We start from the raw sequence: 10,895 nt of genomic DNA on the forward strand, positions 1-10,895 counted from the left end.
AAAAAGTGCACCCATGGATTTCTTGTAGGAGCTATTTTGCGATGCTGTTATGACAGGGTGGCAATATCTCGTTGTCTTGTGACAAGCTTATAAAAACAGCTGCTCATTTGCCAGGAAACAAATGAAACACTGATTGGTTTGACGACTAAAATTTTCATTCTTGGCAGTGAACTTTGCTTTGATGTCCCTTGGCAAATTACATTATTCATAATTCGTGACTCATTATTCAAAATCACCAACAGGCAGATAAGCAATTAAATGTACCTCAACCTTTTTGTCCCTGTATTTTTTTTCTCTCTTTTCTGTGTTTCAGTTTCAGTAGAATATGCAGGATTCAAGTTTTCAAATGACAGCGTCATCTAAATCTCTTGGTATTCCTGGTTTTGGACTGTGAGAGTAAAACCACTTTCATTAGACTCCCAAAAGCAAACTTCATTCTTTAGAAATGACTAAATAAAAGTCCTCCAGGATGAGTCCTGCCAGATCATGGTTAGCTTTGTTGCACCTTTCTGCTACAGTGCAGAATGATGTGCGCTCTGGGACCCTACTGACCAATCGTTCTGCTTAGAATCACTTAGATTCCTGTAAAAATGTCCCTTGCTTTGGTACATCATGATCAGCGCTAAATTAGAATGTGACTCAGTTTGTTTCCATCTACATCTGATTTGTACGTTATTTGAATCAAGATGCTGCCTGATCTATCTTAAGGTCTTTAAGACCAGCTTGTAATTAGAAATCGTGCTGCCTTGTTTGTTCCTGGCTATTTTGAGAGACCGAGAAAGGTGTGGGTGTCATCATCCGAGAGCCTGTGCCAGTGAGTGACTGCACCAACACAGGTGCGTTAAGGGTGTGCGTTAAGAGGGGAAAAAAAAAACCCAACCCCGCTTGTCCCAAGAAGATCCTTCACAGAGAAAAGCAGTAACTGGAGAACTTCTTTGGAACTCAGTCAAACTGAGCTGTCCTGTTTGGCAGAGGGGTTCAAACCAGAGCACTTTGATATGCTACGTATGACTTAGATCTAATCAGGCCCGCTGTCATACTTCTGACAAAATAGCCCCCGTGAAGATAGATTTAATGTTCAACAGGCAACGGAAGGGAAGGAGAGGGCGGGGCTGAAAGAGGAGCAGAGGCTCGCCAAACGGCTCTTTTATCAGGGCTCAAATGGTGGTTGATCGATGAACGGGGATTAAAGAGATTCGGATGCTGGCCACGCATGAGAGAGACATCAAGGGAGCACGCCGCGACTGGGTTTCAGCAGCGTGTTTATGTGTGGAAGCTTGCTGATTGGGTAAGGGGCACAGTTGACAATAGGACAATGTGGCGATTTGGGGAGAGGGCGGTCTAGGGGGAGGGGCACATTGGTCCACAGGAGATAAGTGATTATCAGGCCAGCTCGGCGGGTTTGGAGGAAGTCGGCTGGTTGAGAGGAAACCGAGTAATCTTGAATGGTGTTTTGCTACTAGCCGTTGACTTGTGACTGGATTTGTTTTGTGGGGAGTTTGATAGAATAATAGAAACGCCAGAAGAGACGTGAATATGTCAGAGAGTAGAGCGCCGGGGTGCCACTTGGCTTCTGAACAGCATCACTCCTCCATGCTGCTGTGAAAAGTATTATAGATATTTTTGAAAAATTTCTAGTCGAAATTTGGACCATTCTGCGAGACAAACAGATGAGCATGTTTAACAGTTGGGAACAGGCCATGTGGGTTGAAGGCTGTCTTTGTCTTTCTCCAAACATGAACCCATCCAGATGGAGGAAAAGGAAGTCTCAGTAGACCATTGCTTTCCTCCAATGCTCTGAGGCCCAGGTTTTGTGCACATTACATCAGGCAACACTGTCTTTGGCAACGGGGTGGTTTCCAGATGGCAGATCTATTTTGATTAGTTTTGTTTAGACTGTGCAAAGGAGGCATACATTGAGTTCATTTTTTTATGCACACACATTTTTGAGGGATTTTTTTTTTTTGTCTATTCCTGTCAGTGTAGTTGAATCTGCAACTGTTACTCTTCTTTCCTGCGGTTCATCCAGTTTGGTACATGCCATCATGATTTTTGACACCGTTTCCCTGGACACCTCTTTCTCCCTCGTGACTGATGCCCAAGCGTTTGCCGTGAGTCCACGTTGCCGTATTATCTGTCAGCCATTTTTGTTTTACGTGGCGCATGTCCTCTGAAGTAATGTCGTACCGGTTTACGTTATTTCATCATTTTAACGACCAAATATGAATTTGGCTTTGGGGTTTAAGAATGCAACTCATTTTTCGTCTAGTGAATCAGTTGTTTTGGTTTTGTTTCTATGAAGAGCATGGTTAGCAGCCAATAGAAAGGTATGCTAATCCTCTAGCAACATTACAGGTCTCCTGATGGCTTCTGCACAAATTAACAATTTAATTCCTTGCTGACATGCCAAAAATAAAGGGTTTCTCAGCGTATGTTGGCCAACAGACGTGTTTCTTGTTTATCCGTTCACAGTAGTGTTTCACAACCTTATGAGAAAATGCATAAAGAGGCCATGTCACCGAGCAGCCGTTCCATGCCATTATGGGGGCGCCTTAAGCTCTTCAGAAATAATCTGCTTTGTGTTGATATACAATTGGGCAATGCGGACTAACAGGATTTCTAAATATTTCTAAACTATTTTCATGGGTGGATAATTATCATGGCATGTGTGAAGGTACTGACTGAATGAGCAGTTTAAAGTGGGTTAAGTGTTTTGTCTCTGAGATGCTTTAAAATCGTAGTTCACTTAGCATACATTGAAGAAACAGAACCTACTGGCTGTATTAGAAACGATCACATCGGTGTGTTCAATTCACTATATTAACATTTGAATTCATGGTTGCTAAAACAGTACAAAGGTACTATTAAAGCACTATTAAAGGAAAAAAGAAAGAAACCAAAGTCCACGATTCAATAATTATGTAATGCAATATTTTTACCTCACTATATAATATTAAATTTGAAGACAGTAAGTGTAGGCCACTTATTGTATTATATATATATATATATATATATATATATATATATATATATATATATATATATATATATATATAATACATATCGTTACATATTGTGTAATTTTGTATTTTGTAGGCATCACTGTGGAGTTCAGAAGATCAAGCAAAGTCCTGTCCAATTACAAAAGCCCCCTGAGATGAGATTCCCAAGTTTCACGCTGGCAAAGAGTTTTATTAAGTCCTTTCACTTCCAAACCCAAACATCAAATTAGCACTGATCCTGTGCACGTGTTGCAGTTTATTATAATACTAAAGTATTTCCAGCTGAGCAGGAGAAGGACCTTGAAGTTCTTTTTGCATGGGTGCTTCTTGGAGAGTCCTCTTCTCTCGATACACATCAGATTAAAAGGTCCATCAGGACAAGTTTCAACACTGTGAACTCAAGTTCCACAGTTCAGTGTTATACTCTCATCCTGGGCTAGTGGAATAGACTGCTAGACATTCGGTGTGCCCAGATAACCTCAAACACACAAGCGCACATGGACATGTGCACGAACACACACACATACCATTATAATAAGATTACTGGGAACCAATGTCCTAAAACTAAATTTCAGACATGCATTCATTATTGGTCGGAGGAACAGTCCATAGTGGAAGTATTTTTTACACAATTACACAAATCACATTCTTTGTGAAGAAGACAGAAGATTATACAATATTTTTTGTCTTTGCATGAGCAGTGTATAAACGTACAGACAGGAAACAGTGTTGCTCAACATGACCTATTCTAGGGTAGCACTACTGGTGTGTGGGCGAAATGTCGACTCCTTCTTCTTATTTTTTTGAGGAAACGACAAACTTAGATTCTTGGTAGTATAAGGAGTTTGTTGAGTTATAGTAATTCTATAATGTACAGTTTTGAAATTTCTTAACCGCTTTATACCTTTTGCTGTGAAAAATACCTTTTCAATGTAGAGGGCAGAAAAAAAAGCTTCAGCATATATGTGCTGTGCGTGGCTGTAAGTGGTTAATGGTCAGAGACGCAGACGCAGACGCAGCCGTATACCGGTCCACACCCGACCTGGTCCTCATGGCCCTGAGGAAGATTGGCTGCTTGTGCCATAATGAGATTAAATGAGTATGTAGAGTCCGGTGGGGGAAAGGGGTTCTCTTCAAGCACTGTCTCTTAAAGAGAGCTGAAGTGGCTTAATGGAGTAAAGTACAGGAGTACTAACAATACCTCAGTTCAAAACATAAAGTTGTTTCCACAATTCCTGTGCATGGATCAGCTCCAAGTTCAGGCATTCTGGGAGACACCCGCCCAAGGGGTCCTTCTGAATGTTTGACCTTTTAGTAAGTTCAATGGCATATAGTGGAAAGCTAAAAAAAACATGCACATCTAATGTCAGCAACATGTATACCATGTAAATGATTTAGAGGCTCTACTGTACATCAGAATGATTTAAATGGTGAGGCTACGAGCAGTGAAATGCCATTTATTATCCATCTTCTGTTATTTGTTAGATATGTTGGATATCTGTTGTGTTCCAAGATACCAGCAGGTATAAAAAAAACACACAGGCTAGGTTTCACTTCAACCCCCCATTTGACAAACACATCCATTATATTATGACTATCTGAATGTTCTCCCTGACAACATGACAGAGGAATATTGCTTTTGGGGACTCGGGAAAACAGGAGGACGCACGCGAACACGTTTCGGAAGACGGTCATTTTCCAGCTGTGTGGAAATGATTGTGTCCTGAGAGGGGATGCGCTGAGCGGTCACATAAAAGAGTTATCAGTGATAACAATGAACGAGCCAGATGAAATGAAGTGGCTTTTTAATTGCTGGAGAGAGGCCATTAGCCACACGCCCACGCAGAACCGCTAGCGTCGCTGCCGCTAGCACATTTGAATTGGGGGGGGGGGGGGGGGGGGGTAGCAGCAGGAGGCTTCACTCACAGTCAGAAAAGATGAAATTGTCAAGGAAAGAAAAGGGCAGAACGAAGAGGAGGAATGGGAGGATAGAGGGGATGGGAGGAGGTCAGGAACAAAGAAGGTGAGGAGTAAACAGACGAATCCCCCCCCCCCCGAGAGTTCACTTTGGTCTAATCCAGATCTGCTCTTCTTTCCTCAGTATGTTTTTTTTTGTTGTTAAAATTCAGGGTTTACCAAGATGGTAAGACATAATTAATTAACAATACTGAACAGGGAATCCTCCCCATCACCCCACCCTAAAGGAAGACCACAGTGCCTGATCTACAAAATGAATACTAAACATAATTCCAAATGATGCAATATTTAATTCCTAAAATGCAATATTTATATATATTGCATTATATAGCTGTGATCCCATGAAGTCAAATACATGATAGACAACAGGAAACTGACAAAATTCCATAAGTTGTTTGGAATGCCTTGGGCTTCTTAAAGCAAATCTTCTTCAGGCTGGATATTAGGGTTCTTACGGGTCCTTCTTTATGGGGGGGTAGTTTCCACGTTTGATTAAGGCACTAGCTTGCATATATCAGTTTGTTAATTCTAGTATCCGTATTATCTCCACACTCACCATGGATTGATCTCCTAATAATCTTAATCTATGTTATTTAAAGTTAAGGGTAATCTCTGTCTCTTTCCAATTTTGTTTGCCTTTCAATACAAGAACATGACCAGAACATGTGATGTAGAGTCCCTATTTCTGTTTCACATCTAGGGCAAAATGTCTGTTTCACATCTAGGCCACTTGCCAGTAGTAAGGATTTGTCTCCTAATAAGGTTAATCTAGGGTTAAGGGTAATCTCGGTACCAGTTATAGAAATTATGAGTCTGGACCTCCTTCCAAAAACATTTCAATACACGAGTGAACGTGTGGAGTCCCTGTTTCTGCTTCACATCTAGAGCAAAATGTGAATAGCCTAAAATGCATCTTATTAAGCATCTCAGGAGTGTAACGTTCTACAGAGCAGCTTATACTGAATGAACTTTGATCTGCTAGTGAGGTATCTTGGTATTATTTAACAAATATCTTTCCACTCCTTCGTAAAGGTAATCTATAACCTGCTTCTATATTGAGTTGCCTTTCTGCATGTCTTCTTTACTGAGATGCCAATGTGGTTTGTACATACATGAAACTAATTCCACGCTGCCTTCCTAACTTATAGACCCTAGTATAGTCCTGAACTTATAAACCCTAGCATAGTCCTGAACTTGTAAGCATTTTTTTTTATGTTTGTCATGTAACAAACACAAGTGTTTTCCTTTGCTTTGTGAAGACTCAGTAATATTATCAAGGAGTATGTGGTCGTAACATAAAATTATGTGTTTATATAAATTTGCTGATGTTTACCAGTTATTTTAAATGATTTTCTTTTAGAATTTACAGATATGCTCTTATATATATATAGGTTATATATGGCTTGGTATGTGTAAATGTTATATCTGTCATGGAATATAAGGTAAACTGGGTAGAGGTATATATTCCATGAAATACTGTACTAATTGTACCCAAGCAGGAGACATTTCGAGATTTGCTTGTCAGGGCCAAGCTGAGGCACTGGCCTAGATATGGTCTTAAACAGATACAGAACTTGGGGAATAATATTCATGTTTATGTAGTTTATGCACACAATTAATGAAATGGCTAATTGGTTCCATCTTTCTAAGACTTTTAAATAACAGAGTGAAATTGAGACAAAAGTGTGATTTAAGTTAGTTGTGTGTATACACAATTAAGTGCCTGATTATTCATCATAATATTTATTCATCAGAGCCACAGTTAAGTGGCATAAAAACACTTCACTTTTTACCCAGAAATAGCATGATAGTAGTTCAAGTATGAACTTTATAAAATGTTTAGGCTTTATTATATATAGCAAAATATTATCTGCATACACTAAAATCATGTGTCCTGCAACTGATGTGTACTACTGAGTGTGTTCTGATTTCAGTGGCTAGAGATTCAATCCTGAGTGTAAAGTGGGACACTTAAGGAACATCCTTGTCTTCCGCATCGCATGAAAAGAAACAGTACATATATCATCGTTAGTGGTAAATCTAATGGAACAGGAGTCCACTTTGGCTTTTTGAAAAGTCAATCTAATCATAACTAAACCCCTCTTCACTGAGTAAGATGTTGGTGATGTCAGCCAAGGTTCTTTTGCAGTAAAACAAGAGACAACACCCTCTCAGCTGATCTGATAAGCTGATCCATCCTACGTCCTCTACGTCATGCTGTGGTATCTCGTGTCCCAGAATGCCCTTCTCACTGACGTGTCCCTGAAGATCACAATGGTCAAATTCCCATATTTCAGCTCACCTTTTCCTCAGGTCACTTGGAGAACCTCCTCTGTCTCGGAGTACTGCAGAAGGAGAACAGCCATCGCCTGAGGCTTCTCTTCTTCAGCTAGCCGAGGCTGAGGATTCCAGTGACATCTCTCCGTTTCAAAAGGGCCTTGCTGCCTGGTAATTCAGGGGGTTTTGGTGGCCATTTCTGCAGGGATTACTCCATTCAGGCCCTTGACACCATTTGGTCAGCTTCATCAGCCATTTCTGTAGCAATATATGGTTTCAGTTGGCATATTCTGCATGTTTTTGTTTTGTTTTGGGTTTTTACTTTTGTAAATTGTAAAAAATCTGCAAAAATCTCTGTGCTTAGCATGGCGTTTATCTAACATTTTTGAAAATAATAGCCGTGGTAGTGGGGAGCTACTCTGCATCAGTTCACAGTGTTGTTTGCACATTGTTGTAATTTTTTGGTTGGCATTTTCTAGTTTCAAAACAAAACTATTCACACTAGACTCTACCAGTATCATTAATATTAGAACTGATAGCTGTTGACTAAGCTGTTGACTTCTCATTGGTTTGTTGTCTAGTGATTGCACTAATGTGAAATTTCAAAGCCTGTTAATCCATCTAATTGTTCTTTTTTGTGAAATGTGAAATTTGTAGCAACATGGTGTACCATTATGCTGTCCTTTAGTCTTTAAAGTTAAAGGCTGGACAACTGGAATGCAGGGAAAATCCACAATATACCTGGGCTTTACATTTCAAGGCCGTTTATGATTAGCAATATCATAGAAAATCCCATGGTTCAAGAGCTCTGGTGCTTGTCTGATCTGTCTAATCGCTTTTCTAGATCTTTGTGCATTTCATCCTGTTTCACCACCAACTTCTGTTTCAGAAAGTGCCAATTTAACCACATCCTCTTCCTTATTATGTGAACACAACCTGCTTCATGTCATGTCAAGAACATTCATATTAACTTCTTCCTGCTGTCCGGAGAACATTGCTGGGTCAAACTGGTGTCAGGAGGCACAATCCCCCCCTCCAAAACTGAGGGTCAACATTGCTGCTCGATCAAATGAAAGTATCAGTCCCCACCCACAATTAACCTGCCACTAGCTTCGCATTGGGGTCAACACTACAAGGGGGGGGGTCTAAAGGGCAAAGGAAAAACACAGAGGTGGTAAAAAACCAATATGTAAAAATACCCTAAGCAGGTTTCTGTGTGTGTTTGTGACCATGCAAAGTAAGAGTTAAGAGTTTAATCACAGAAGAGAGAGTAAGGGAGTGTCAGCTATATCACACCACATTGCACAACAACATTTTATGAATTATATTTCTGGTTTGACAAGTTAAGGGTTTTAGGTTGTCAAGAGTCTTCAGTATTTTACAGGTCTGTAAAATAATTTGCATATATGTATGTGTGTGTGCGTGTGTGTGTGTGTGTGTGTGTGTGTGTGTGTGTGTGTGTGTGTGTGTGTGTGTGTGTGTGTGTGTGTGTGTGTGCACAACTTAAGTATAGTGATAGAGAAAAGGTCTGCTGTCTAAGTTATGATATGTATCAAAGTAAGTTCTGGGAGCAGCTGGCTCCCTATAGGACTGTTGAAATCAGCTAAACTAAGCCAAATGCTAATCCCTTACCAACACTAGCTAATCAACAGAAGTCGCACGCACAGAAACTTCATTAAGATGTAGCGTACAGTGAGTTTGAATGGACCACTTCCAGATGGTGAGGCAGGAACAACACAGCAACACATAGTGTCAGTGATCTGGCAGCAGGACTGAGTCTTACGACATCAAAGCATAAACACAATCGATCGGCGCTGAAGGTTTTAAGCGACAGGATGCCACCGCACCGTGCCAGATCAGCGCACACCGGGGCGTACGGGAGCCGGCGGTCGAACCTCGGCGTTCATCTGTGATCAGGCTGGCGCGCCAGTCTCCATCAGGGCACCGATGAGGTGGAGATGGCCACTGGAACACTGTGTCTAGCGACAGACGCGGCCGTGCTGAGAGGAATTTATCACCGTGGCACCGTCGGTCCTGTTCTCTGCCAAGCTGCCGAAGACTTTGGCTGCCGCACCAGTTGGCTCGGGCACCTGGCTCCTCGCTCTCGGCCGTGGACGAGAGGCCGGACCAACCGGGGAGCGCAAACTACAGTCGGCGTCCTGCTTAAGAGGATTTCATTTACAAGATTCACCGGGTACCATCACCTTCGGGTTGCCATGCCAATAACCCCCTAAACACCCCCCCCCCCCCGAAACACCCGGCAGCTGACACTGAACACACTGAAACCCAAATGCTCCCTGGTTCCTTTTTTATTTTGAGAGTCAAACCTGGTGAACACTCTCTGGTGAACACTCTCTGGTGAACACTCTTTTCTGCAAGCTAACTGGAGTGCACCTTTCATCACAGAACGAGCTCCTTCTTCAAACGAAACGCGTGCACGCAAAAACAGGCGATGCACTTCAAGAAGACGGGGACTCAGTACGAGCCTGAATCGTGTGCCGGACTCACACATTCACCTCATACCAGGCTTTTGTTCCTACCTGCTCGAGAGCTGCTTTTAACACCAGAGGAAAGTTAGAGTTTTTTTGCTGTCCTCACGCGTCATACTCCTGACCCCGGAGGCTTTCCATCTAGGGAAGGAAAAGTAATTAAGACCTCTCTGCCTTTCACGTGTTCGGTGTGAAGTACCGTCGCGACAGGCCCTGCAGCCCTGCCTCACACGCCTGTGACACACCCCAACCTTTGGACGAGAGCGCAACAATAAGAAGGTTAACAGCGTTTTGAAAACAAGTTGGCAATTAACGGCAGAAATGAATAAGGACGAGTATGTAATCACACGTTCATAGTTGTGATTCAAAGCCTCAGAGTGGGAAAGGTTTTTTTTTTCTTTTATATAGGACTACTCATAAATGTAGGTGTTAATTATGCACATGTTCAAACTGCAATAAACAGATGAGATGGAAGGACTAACACACATGCACTAAAGTCCACAACTTGAAGTTGCAGGGCTAAAACATACGTGCTCACACAGCTAAAACGTACACTCACACAGCTCAGCAGTCTCTCTGATATTCACACCAGTACACACATATATAATAAAATAACACAGAAATAGTAGTTATGCTCAATAGGTACATGTCTGTTCTTTCTGTCTTTTTGTTTTCTAACCCTAAACCTAGGTCATCCTGATTCATGTGTAGTCAGTGTAGACAAAGATAAAGCCCTAGTGTTTGGTATTAGAGCCCTGATTCACATGGCAGTTTAAAAAGTCTCTCAGAATTGCATCATTCTTCTTGTATTAAAGCATTTGATACAATTCATGTTTTGATAATTTTCTGGTAATTGCAAAAAGAACGTCTGGGGTCAGGATACTCATTCTGCACTGGCTCTGTGCTTTCAGGAGATTTTTTGTGTTTCATATTTTGTCTGTCGAATTTTCGATCTGCAACCTGCACTTCGCCACAGCCTTGACGTTTTAGCATTTTTTTTTCTTTTGGAAACAGATACACTGTTTGCTGACTTTGCTGATAATAATATCAGGATAATAATAGTAAGAATGTACTTGGCCAACTAGTTGGACACTATTTTGCTATATGCACAGAATATCAAAATAGCACTGCAACTGAAAGAAACACATCA

The sequence above is a fragment of the Brachyhypopomus gauderio genome, unplaced genomic scaffold (genome assembly GCF_052324685.1).
Source record: "Brachyhypopomus gauderio isolate BG-103 unplaced genomic scaffold, BGAUD_0.2 sc112, whole genome shotgun sequence".
Taxonomy (NCBI): domain Eukaryota; kingdom Metazoa; phylum Chordata; class Actinopteri; order Gymnotiformes; family Hypopomidae; genus Brachyhypopomus; species Brachyhypopomus gauderio.